This window comes from Lynx rufus, unplaced genomic scaffold, assembly GCF_022079265.1.
Source record: "Lynx rufus isolate CCGP_SWC_20201006 ecotype Redwood Valley unplaced genomic scaffold, mLynRuf1.p SCAF_11, whole genome shotgun sequence".
Classification (NCBI taxonomy): Eukaryota; Metazoa; Chordata; class Mammalia; order Carnivora; family Felidae; genus Lynx; species Lynx rufus.
Genome location: NW_025814825.1, coordinates 28425729 through 28438004, shown reverse-complemented (window position 1 = coordinate 28438004; position 12276 = coordinate 28425729).

The following is a 12276-nucleotide window of genomic DNA, read 5'->3' as shown; positions in this document are numbered from 1 at the left end:
TCGAACGCTTAACCGACTGAGCCACCTAGGCGCCCCTAATTAATAATTTTTGAAGGCTGTCTAGTTTTCCACACAGATTCAGTATTTACTCTCCTCAGCGATCAATTCTTCTTCCGGAGAAAAGAGAGAGATGACTTTAAACATGGCCAAGCGTGAGTCTGGTCGAGGACCCCCAGGGTGTGGGAGAACACTGTGGGGGTTTCCACGTTCGGGAGACACATACTCTCAGAGTCCACGGGCCAGAAACGTCCCAGTGCACACTCGTCCTGGCAACGCACGACCTGGGTTCATCCACAGGCTTGTGCCTGCTCAACCCTGCGAGAGCAAAGTGCCCAGACACACGCACGTAAGGACGAAGTCACACACATCCATCTGCACCCTGAACGGTGTACCCCTCATGGTCCACATGGAAATCCAGCACCCCGCTGAGAACCTCAGCCCCCAGCGTGCCCTTCCCACTCACACCGCCCTGCCCGGCTCCCGGACACAGAGCTCCAGCCCCGACGGTGCCGGTGGCCCAGAGCAAATGTCCCTGCTGCGGGGAGCGTGAGCCTCCCTGCCCACGCCGAGAAACCAGACAAGTGTCTGCGCCCTACCTTCCGCTCTCCGCGTGTCCCAGCTGCTTGCTCTCCGGCCTCCCCAGGAATGGGGGACAACCCTGACTCTTCCAGCAGCCCGGCTCTGCCCGGCAGCCGGAACTTCTTCCCTCGTTCGCTGGCTGCCCAAAGACGAGAGGGCCACGGATGCAAGACCCAGACCTCTTATCTTTTTCACAAACCTGCCCACCTGAGGAAAATCAGTGGCCAGAAGTTGTCCAGCCACTGGAAGTTCATGAAGTGTGCCTACATAGAGACCCAGCCGGGGGAAACCAAATGGTGTTCTTGGTGGGGAAGGAGGCAAACAGTCCGCACAGCAACACCCGCGTGGTGTCAGGTAACAGTCAGATTAAACAAACAGCCTCACCAGCTATTTTTACATCCAGATCGGCCACTGGTAATAGATAACTTGGGGAGTGAGAAATTGCTTGCCGCTGAGCTGGACCCTAACCATGATTCCAACTTCAATCCAGAATGATTTCTAAAGCTATTTCAGCACCCAGGTTCAAATACAAAGATCCCAGGGTGCGAAGGAAAACATTTGTCTAGGGAAACGTTAAAAACACGATAGTGTGAGCCTTGGAGCCAGCGCCCGGAGGCCTGCTGATGTCCCGGGGGCAGAAATAGCCCGTTTCATCATCGCCTCGGAGGACCGCAGCCTGCATTCCTCGAGTAAGGAGCCGCGCTCTGCTGTGCTTTTGGAGCAAAATAACACACCCAGCTGCAGGCTGGGGGACAGCCAGGCTGGGATTTCAGGGTGAGAGTTTCAGAAGGATGGGAAATAATCAGGGAAGAGGCAAGCAAGGTAAGTGCCCACTTGGTGAGCCTGGCCGGGGCAGGCCTCGTGGCATGTAGGGTCCAAGTGCTGGTGGATGGGTCTCGTTCCGCAGCTGAGAGCTCCCCTTCTCCGTCTCTGGGAGGGGCTGGCCCAATGGCCACTTTCAGTCTTGGCCCGGGGTTCCCTGCTCTCCAAACCGCCTGCAGACCCCCAGACATCTTCCAACTCCTTTGCCTTTGTTCATGCTGTTCCAACACTTGGGAGCTCTCCCCTTCCCTTACCCTCCCCAAGTTGGCCCTGTGACAGTCTGCTCACTGTTAGGATTTAAAGCAAGAGCTCTTGTCTTTTTTTTCAAGAGCGTTTTTTCGTGCTCCCCTGCCCGTGGACTGGGAAACCCCAGGGGCTGGTCCCCACCAGGTGCCTCGCTATTTGAGGTGCTTGCTCAAAGCCCCCGAAAGTCTGCACCACACTGTATCTCTGTATCTATTTGTGGACTGCCTCCCGTCCACTCCGCCCCTGTGGGCTCTTCACAGCCAGCAACCTCTGTCCCAGCCCTAACTCAGGGCCTGGCACCACCTCCAGCCTTGAATCTGTGGCCAGGGTCACAGGGACCTGGGTCTGTGAACGTCAGTTGGAACCAAGTCCGAAAGACTTGGTTGCCCTGCAGGTGGAGGGGTCTGACCACTAACAGCAGGGTTATCCAGCCCCCTTTCCTCCCCAGAGCCTTAAAACTTACTTGCCTTTTGCCCTGGGGACTTAGGACCCGACTGCAGGGACACCTGCTCACTGATCAGTATTCAGAGATGGCTTAAGGGAGACTCAAAGCGAGCCCCTTGATTTTACCCGCCCCACCCGCCTCCCCTGCTTGCCAAAACCAACACTAGCCAACCTGGCCAATGAAAAGAATCAACTTGAAATGTGAGCCAGCATTAAAACCAAAGCAAAGCAAACGAAACAACACAGCACAGCACAACACAAGAGACTCAGAGCCCTGACCCCTTGTATTTCCCAGCTATTTGACACCAACCAAATCCCTTAACCTCTCTGTGCCTCAGTTTATTCATCTTTAAGATGGACAGACTGCCTATGTTCTGTTGGGTTGAAGATCAAATCAATTTGTGTACATGTATACGCTTGTATACGGCAAAGCTTCTCAAATGTTAATCATTTTTTGGGACGATTTTGTCATGCCTTCAACCACCCGTACCATCACTTACTTGTTATATTTTTGTAAAGAGAATTCAAATCGACTTTAAAAAAAACAAACAAACAAACCAGAGCTTTGTGGTGAATAACAATACCTGTAAAATCATGGGTTTGACGTTCTAGTTCCTTTTTTTCCCCTATTACACATTCAAGCACGATTCACAGCCAGTTCGCACGCTATGTGTGTATGACCCAGATCATTTTGTTCCAGATTTTAGGGAAGCCTGCATCACGAAATCTCGTTTTATGGGGGAGTTTGCTTTGGGGTGTGAGTAACAGGAGGCAAAGCAGGGCCCTGGTCTTCCTAACCCGCTTTCCTCCCGCTTCTCAGCATGTTTCTTCCCCAGCTTACTTTTAATTCTTCCCAGGTGGACAGCATGACCGCATGCCTGGTTTGGAGTCTTAGAAGCGGTGAGGTTTGCAGTGTGGCAGGACCTGGCGGTGTTTGCTTCAAGTGGCTGCCTGAGAAAAGAAAGACATGAGGGTGACCCAGGGAACTTTCAGGGGGCAGGACAGTGGCTGGCAGCTTTGTTAGCGTCAGCAGGAGGGGTCAGGAGAGAACAATAAAACACAGTTGACCTGGCAAGAGACCGGGCTGGGAGCAGAAACCCTCAGAGCTTGGCTGGGGGCCCCATCCGGCTAGCCTGACCACAGCTGACCGCTGTAGAATCCCATTTCTCCCAGAATGGGCCCTACCTGCCCTGGGCCATGGATTCCACATCTGGTTCGGGTCATGGTGGGCACACCGGCGTGGACCACCCCAGCCCAGAGCACAGCCAGAGAACTCAGCCCAAACTCTGGACCAGGAGCTCGAGGTGAGCTGGCATCTTCCCAGGGGACGGGCCCAGGCAAAAGTAACCACTCTCTTCCAGTCCAGGAGCCGTGAGCTGCGTGGAAAGAATGTGAATGAAGACACAATTCTAAATGTAGAACCTCGGACGCTATGTGAGCTGGCTCCCTAATCAGCCAGAAAAACAAGGCCTGCATGTACATTCTGCAAGAGCATAAATAAAGCTGTCCTCAGGCGGCGTGCTACGGCATCCCATCCTTGCGGTGACGTCGTTGGCCCCCACTCTCAGCAGAAACTCTGGGACATTGTGGGAGGTGCCCAGCTGCCTGACTGCATGGATGAAAATGGCCTTGCTCTTGCCTGGACACACGCGATGCTTACTGACCTAACCCTGCAGCAAAATGACTCTGGTCTGCCTCTGTGTTATTAGAAATGTTCAAAAGCTGCTAATGAGGACAGTGCAGAATTTCTGGTTCTGGGTGTTTGAAGTCACATCTCTGCAAACGGCATGAGGCAACTCCCTCATTTCTTCCACCATTGTGGTTATACTGGACCGCTTGTCAGGAGGTTTTCTTCACTAGTGCTCAGCCTTCTTCTTCTTCTTCTTCTTTTTTTTTTTTTTTTGATTTTTTAACGTTTATTTATTTTTGAGACAGAGAGACACAGAGGGTGAGCAGGGGAAGGGCAGAGAGAGAGAGGGAGACACAGAATCCCAAGCAGGCTCCAGGCTCTGAGCTGTCAGCACAGAACCCGACACGGGGCTGGAACTCACGAACCGCGAGATCATGACCTGAGCCGAAGTCGGATGCTGAACCGACGGACCCACCCAGGTGCCTCTTCTCAGCCTTCTTTAGGAGTTGTTCGAATAAACTTCTTCAGAAGGGTGGAGCATTTCCTGGGCTTAATGATAACAACAAGATAATAATGTTAGATAACACTTATAAAACCTTTACTCTGTGCCCTGCACTGTTTTGAGTCTTCACCCAATTGAACCTATACACTGTATACTCTATCTCCGGGCCCGGCACCATTTTGTTCGATCCCCACGGACTGCTACCTGCCAGGGAGCTAAGCAAAGACACGATGAGGAAACAAGTATTTCCTGAGCACGCATAATGTGCCAGGCACTGCCTGTGCGTTCTTTCACTAAATCCTCACGCTCTCCTAGTGTGATGTCTGTTCATACTCGCTCTTTACAGATGGGCAAACTGAGGCTTGCAGAGATCCTGGATGTCGTTCAGCTAACATTGGCACTGAGGTTGCAGATGAAGGTTTGTCTGTCCGCCTGTCCAGTCTGTATATCTCTGTTGCACCCGCCCCCCCCCCCCCCCCACCAACACCCAACACAAGCACTCTCCCAGCCCAAGTCCGGGGAACATGGCTTCCTTCCATCCACCTGTTTTCCTTGCTTCTCTCTGGTGAGAGAGCAAAGTCTGGCCAGGGCACCTCCTTAGCTACTGATTTGTTATGGGAACCGAAGGGATTCTGTGCCTCAGTGTTGGCACAGTGGAAGTATATCCTCAGGGCTGATGGCAGGATGGGTCGTCACTGTAAGGAACATACTTCTGGAGCTCAGGCCCCACTGAGCTGCTCACCTGCTGAGGGGCCTGAGCACTCAGACCCCTCCTTTCGAATGGATTTTCTTACCGGGAACTATGGCTTGGCTCCTTTGTGAAGGGTTGTTACTTGATAATGCATGTCTGGTGCCTAGCTCAGAGGGGTTGGATTTATCGAGGCGCGTGTTTGGGGGGACCCTGTTTACGGCCCACAGCTGGAAAACAGTCCACTGGCTAAGTTTTCGGGTACACCCCACCCTTCTCCCCCCCACTCCACCCCATCCGCTGCTCTCCTGGCCTAACCAGCCCGGTGCCAGGATGGTGGTATCATAGTCACCTGAGAGCCACCTGGGTTGGAGGGGCTCTCCTTAAGGCCTTCCCCTCGGAATTCTTTGCTTGAGAGTTTCTAGTGAAAGATTTCAATGTAAGAAATAGAACCTGTGCTGTGAAATGAAGTAAATCCAGTTTATGAAAATGCTACCAAACACCAACAAAATCATGGTGGCCTAGCTGAGAGGTCGGCCGCCAGTGCCTCTGGAGCCTATGTAAGTCACCTCTCCACACGGAAGGATCTGGCAGTCTAGAGTCAGGAGGAGTTGGGGGAGGTGTGCTCTCCTGTCTAACACATGGGTCCACAAACTTTTTTTGTAAAAGGCTAAAGTAAATGTTTTCAGCTCTGCAGAGGCCACATGGTTTTTGTCACAACCGCTGAGCTGGGCCATGGAAAGTGGTCAGAAATGATCTGTAGACAAATGGGTGTGGCTGTGTTCCAATAAAACTTTATTTATGGACACACAAATATGAACTGTATATCCTTTTCACGTATCATAAAATATTCTTGTTTTGATTGTTTCATTTAAATAGGCAAAAGTCATTTTTAGCGTACGAGACTACACAAAACCACGGGCAGGACAGATTGGCTCACAGGTCCCACGTGCCCACCCCTGAGCCACTCTGTCTGCTTCAGCCACCACCAAGCCCATGTGGCTAATGAGCACTTGAAACCTGGCTAGTCCGAACTGAGACGTGCTGTAAGTGTGTAAATGCACCCTGGATTTCCAAAGCAATGCCAAAGAAAATAAAAAAAGTGTGAAAGGTCTCCTTTCTAATGCTCTGTGTTGAACGGTGTAGTGAATCTTGGGCTGATATGATGATACTTTGCATATTGTGGCTTTAATAAAATATTATTATTAAGATTGTTTTCACATGTTTCTTTTCACTCTTTTAATGTGGCTACTGGCAAATTTCAAAGGACACATGTGGCTCACGCCATACCTCTAGTGGGCGGTGCTGGGCTGCTTGTCTCCTGGCTGTGACCCTGCCCCTCACTGCCGCCTACATCCATGAGGCCAGTCTGTCCTGGGATCAAGGCTGATGTGCTCAAGGTGAAAATGTCTGAATTTCTCCATCGTCAGTTGCTCTGCCCTCAGAAGTTAAGCAAGAAATGTGTATTCATAGTTCACCAGTATTATTATTATTTGGTTCTGCCATTATCTGTAAAATATTGAACCTTAAGAAATAAAACTTTCTGCTGATGAAGAAAAATGGGGATAGTTGCCATTTTCCAAGCACCTACTGGATACTGGGTTAACTGTCCCATAGCCAGCATATATTTTAATTTTTACAATAACCCTTGGAAGTGGGGGGTGGGAATCATTCCTGTCTCCGTTTCCAGATGCAGAACAAAGTCAAAGAGGTAAAAGTCCCTCGCCCCAAATTATGTCATTGATGGCAGAGCTGGTTTCAAAGTCTGGTCACCCTGTCTCCCCAGACTGAGTATTTTCCTGGTGCCATAATCACCAAAGTGTCTATAGAAGCAGGGCCTCCTGGAAGAATTGCTTCTCCTTACAGTATAGAGAGGTGGTGGATGGATCACACAGAGCAGCCGGGCTATGAGGGGAGAGGATCTCAAGGCAGGGCTGGGGTGCAAAGCCAAAGTACACTCTTCTGCTGCTCTGCACCCCCAGACATTGCCTGCTCTGTCTGCCAGCTGCAGCTGGGGAGGAAGGCCTTTGTTTCTTGGTTCCATACCCATCTCTGACCCAGAAGTAGTATGATTGTTCTGACGTCAGAGAGGGACCAATATAAGCACCTCTTCTCTCAGACTGGTTCTAGCCATACTGGCTCCTTGCTCCCCTTCATGTGTGTAGCTCCATCCTGCCTCCGGGCCTTTGCACCTGCTGATCCTCTGCTAGAAGCACTCACTCTGTCCCTGATATTTACAAGGCTGCCTCCTTCTCCCCGTTCAAATGCCAGCGCAAGTGTCACTTGCTCAGACAGACCTTTCCTGACCATCCCATCTGAAGACTCTCACTCTTAGCCTCAGTCAGCCTCCATCACACCACTTTGTTTATATCCTTCATGGCATTAATCCCTAACAGGACCACCTCCTTCTTTGGTCATGGATTTACGTTCTGTCTAATGCAAGCTCCAGGAGGACTTTTACTCTGTCTGCCTTCTCCTCCCCTGCTCCTAACCTGTGCTAGTGGATGAATGGGAGGGCAGTGAAGGGAAGGGGGCCCATTACTACCTTGTGTCTCTCCCCACCAGTAAGAACTCAGAGTGTTGACTTGATGTTGGAGCAGTGGTTCTCAAGTCAGCTGGCAGGCTGGTGAAAGCACAGATTGCCCCGCCCTCCCTCTGAGTGTGTATTTCTAGCAAGTTCCCAGGTGGTGCTTACCCTGCTTGTCCAAGGACCATCCTTGGGGAAGAAGGAGCTGCTGCTGGACAACAAGGCCCCTTCCTCACTGTTGCTCCTGGTGATTTTCCAGAAGCTGCTGCTTCTGAGTGGCTTCCCACTCAAGGTGAAGCTTTATCCTCACTGCATCCCCGGGGTAGAGTGACAGGTAAGAGAGTTGAGACACGAGTTAAATAAGTAGGAGATGAATTGAATTCAGGGGTTCCGGCACTCAGCCTAGGTGGGCTCCCACCCACCTTGCCGCCTCTCTGGAGGCCTTTGGAGGTGAGTCCTGGGTGCCAGGTAGATCCAGCCACCTATTTCCCTTTGTAATCTTTGTGATGCTTGGCGGCACTTGGCAGAACTTGGGGAGGCACAGCCAGGAGAGTCTGTGGAGCTGCATGGCTAAGATTGTAGATTCTGGCCTCAGAGATAGGCAGGTTCCATTCCCAGATCTACCAACACCCGCCATGTGCCCTTTGGCCTGTGATTTGACTTCTCCAAACCCCAGTCTGGTCATTGCAAATAGTTAACAAGAGGATACGAGAGCCGGGCGCTGGTAACTGCTCACGGATAGTACAACAGGCTGATGCCGCTCTCGTGGCGTCATTCTGATCCCCTTGGCTAGATCGGGTCAGGCAGGAGAGGGACAGCAGCTCGGCACCTGTCGAGAAACCTGGGAGCCTGGGTGAGGAGGTGGTGAGTGGAGGACCAAGAGCTGGGCTACACCTCGCAGTGGAGTACTGTGCAGTTGTGGGAAAGAACCAGGGCACCTCTCCATCGTTCCCAGGGCAAGGGGAAGACTCACGGGATCGTACGCTATCCATTTATTCAAAAAGAAGAGCATACAAATGTGTGGGTATTTATATGTGTTTGCTTATATTAAAGGAAAGCAATAGGAGAAATAAGAACCCAGAAAAGTTACTTGCGGGGAAGGGAAGGCACAGGTGGTTGGGAATGGGAGGAGGAGCTGGGCTTCTCTGAGTCAAACCTTGTTTGGTAGATTTAATGCGGGGCCATGTAAGTGCCTGACAGATTATAAGGCTAGATCAGTCCAAACACTTAAAAAAAAAAAAAGGCAGTCCCTAAAAATTAGAGCAAAGTGAAACAAATGAACTTAATGTGTAGGTGTGGCAAGATTTCACAGAGGGGAATTATTTCAAGTGACTTTAAAATACACTGATTTGACTTGGCATCCATAATCAGGATACAGACTAACACCAAATTGACTGTGAAGTAAAATCTTAAACTGTTCTCAAAAATATAGGTAGATTGATCTGGAAAAAGCAAATTAGTAAGTATGTTAATGTCGTTAGAAAGCCAAGTTGTTTTAGAGAAAACAGATGCAAATATAAAATCGAAATGGCCAGTAAGACCCAGTACTTGTATATTTGAATGTCAACATGAAGAGAGCGTGTAACTATCAAGAACTATATAGAAATTATAAAGAGATCAAATGTGAAATCAATATAAAGGGAAAGTATATCAAACTTTGTCTTAAAAAAGAAAAGTATTTCCTAATAAAAAGGCAGTACCATAGTAGCTAGAATAATGGCAATGAGTCTCCTTGGCACCAAGATTTTTGTCTCTAAACATGATTTCTCATTAAAAAGAACAAGCATTCTCTGAGCTGAGGCAGAAAACGTAGGAGAAAGAGTATGAAATTCCTTGTCACACCGAAAAGCAGGCAGGCTAAGAAACCCCCCTGGGAGGATATCAAAAGAACACAGCGCCAACTTGAATTGGTTCCCACCAGTGAAAAGTGGCACAGTGTGTTTATCGGTAAGAATGAAAGCCACTATGTGCTGAAACATACCGAATTTGCTTGAACCCAGGAGCTATAATCATACTGAAAAAAACAAAACAAAACAAAACAAAACAAAAAAAACTCAAGCCACCTTCCGTGGTCCCCTGGGCAGGTGTAGGGGGTGGCTTTCTTCTTTTGAAAAGTGGAGCAGGGTTGAGTACCTCACCTGACTTTCCTGTATGAGCTGTACAAAATAGTTCAAGGACCCAAAGGATGGATGAAGGAAAGTTTCTCTAATAAGGAGGGAAGGGTAGAACTAAATATTATCATTTTCAAACCCCTGGCAGAATAGTAGGTCAAGATGACAATCCTCCATGGGGCCCCCAAAGAAAATACATATTGCCCATAAAGTATTCTTGCCAAAAAAACCCCAAGCCTAAATCCGAACAAGTCTCTAACTCTGGATTTAACTACCAGATTAAAGGAATACCGGGGACAGAGAAAATCATTAAATGACACCGTGAGGAAGCACAGAGAAAAATCTAGGGTATAGAAAACTCTACAGGGCAAGTGACCAATTTCTTTTACACCTAAACCATTGAAATCGAGGCAAGTAGAATCACTTGATTAAAGGACACTAAAAAGACACACCAATTAAATGCCACATTTAGACTCATTTGGGATTCTGATTCCAACAAATACAGCAAACATTCATAAAACTTGAAAATTTTGAGCGTTGCCGGGGTATTTGATGGTATTCAGGGATTGCAGTAATGTTTTAGGCATGATCATGGTATGTTAAAGAACGAAGCTTTATTATTTAGCAAGACCTGCACTAATATTTATGAATGAAATGAGATGGTATCTGGGACTTACTTCTAAGTAATGCAGTATATGGGGTCATGGGTCGGAGTACGTGAAACATGATTTTTGGCGTTGGGCATTTGCTATACTATCTTTTGAACTTTTGTATACATTTGGAAAGTCCCGTAATTAAAAAAAGAAACAGAAAATTCTCTGGGGCAAGGAGGAGAGGAAGAGTGGAAAGAGAGGGTCAGGGTGAGCTGGGGGGGAGGTGGGAGCTCCGGGGAAGGAGAGAGACGCTGCAGGGAAGTCAGAGAAATCGGCAGTCAGGAGGCTCTGTGGGAGCCAGGGTGAGATCTGAGACTGTCCCTGGGGCCACGTGGCACAGGAGGTGGCACCTGGGTCTGCCTGGCCCATCCCGTAGACTCCAGTCTGTCTGGTAACCTCACTTAGGGTTATTTGATATAAAGTAGCTTCAAGAAGGCCAACATCTCTACAAATGTTGGCAGGTGTACAAAACATCAGAAACAATTAAATGTTCACTTTTAGAGTTTGGTTGGCTCAGCCTATGCTTAAAAATTGAAGGCTTAAAATAGAAGAAAATATTTATGGTAGTTTGTTAAGTAACCAAGTAAAAATGTGTATGTTCAAGGAAAGAAAAAAAAAAAAAACCCTGTAAAAAGGTAGCTATGTAAAAAAAGTTCCCCAGTAATGTATCACTAAGCATTAGGTATAAAAGATACCTAAAACCAACAGATGCTGTTTCATAAGTGGAATATGTGTGTGTTGATTTTTTCTTTTTAAAAATCACGCTAATGCATTTTTCACTGAGATGATTTGCAGCAGGGTGAAGAAAACCTGTTCCTACTTTTGACAAGAGATCATAGTTGGACCAACTTGTAGGAAACTTGAGTCCAGAGTTTTAGTGGGGCACCTTCAGTTCCCCCACCCCACTAGCCTTGCTGGAGCCACCTTCCCCTGGCAAAGGTGAGTGGCTAATTTCACCCATGATGTTAACACCCCTGGAATGGCTATATGGGATGGTGGGGCTAAAAATACCCCGGTGCAGGAGGAGTTTCTCTAGAAAGCCCGTAGCTGTCTACTTTCTCCCAAGGGCTGGGGAGGTCACTCCCCTGCGGGCAGTGCTGTGATGTGATGACCGTGTCTGGGGCAGATACTGTTTCCTGGACGCTTGCATATCCCAAAGTCCCCAAGGCATTGCCTTTGCTGCAGAGGGTCCCAGGAAGGAGGTGGGGGGTGCTCACAACCACAGATGGGCTGCCCAGCTCATATACTTTTAATCTAGTTTCCTGTTGGGGGGGAAAGAGGACACCAAGACTTCATTCAGGCACCTCAGCTCCACCAGAGGAGGTTCATTTGCATTCTCCTGTCCAGTTTTAGGGCACAGAGAAGGAAGAGGACAGCCACAGTGGGACAGGGACTGACTCAAGCAACTTGCAAGGTGGGGACAGGGTCAATCTGTGCACTCTCAGACGACTGGCTTTGCAGATTACCGTTTCCCCTCCAGCTTCCCTAACTGGGACATTTTGATCCCAAATCCCCAAGACAAGTTTCCAGAAGCTTCCCGAGGCTTCCAGAGGCGAGACTTCAGGGAACTCTCTCACAGCTTCCCGGCATCCACTAGTCACCATTCTGTTGGCACCAGTGGGGCTGTCTGGTCTGCAGAATGCTCCCCCATCACTTTATGGGATGCTGGTTCTTAGTGCAGCCCTTTGAGGAAGGCTCTGCCACCTTGTGACCCTTCACTTTCCAGCAGAGGGAGGAGGGTCTTAGGGATTTATGGAAGTCACATGACTGATAGAGCAGATAACAGAGGTAGTACAGACCTCAGGTGCTCAACAATTAAGGTGGGTGATTTCTGGCTCTTTCCTGACCTTCGTGGAGCGACCAGCATATACCTTTGCTTGCACATCCCTGGCTCTTAGCTCTAAGCCCCAGATTCGCCTAGAGTGGCCCATGGCCGGATGTGGCCCAGAAGGCTGCGGGAGGGTTTTGTTCTAACAGAATCTGGATCGGTTAGTGGCTTTTAAAGACCAGGAGATTTTTGTGGCAAGAGCAGCATTTCTGGTTCTTTTTAACGGAAGATTGGGCACCACTGCGT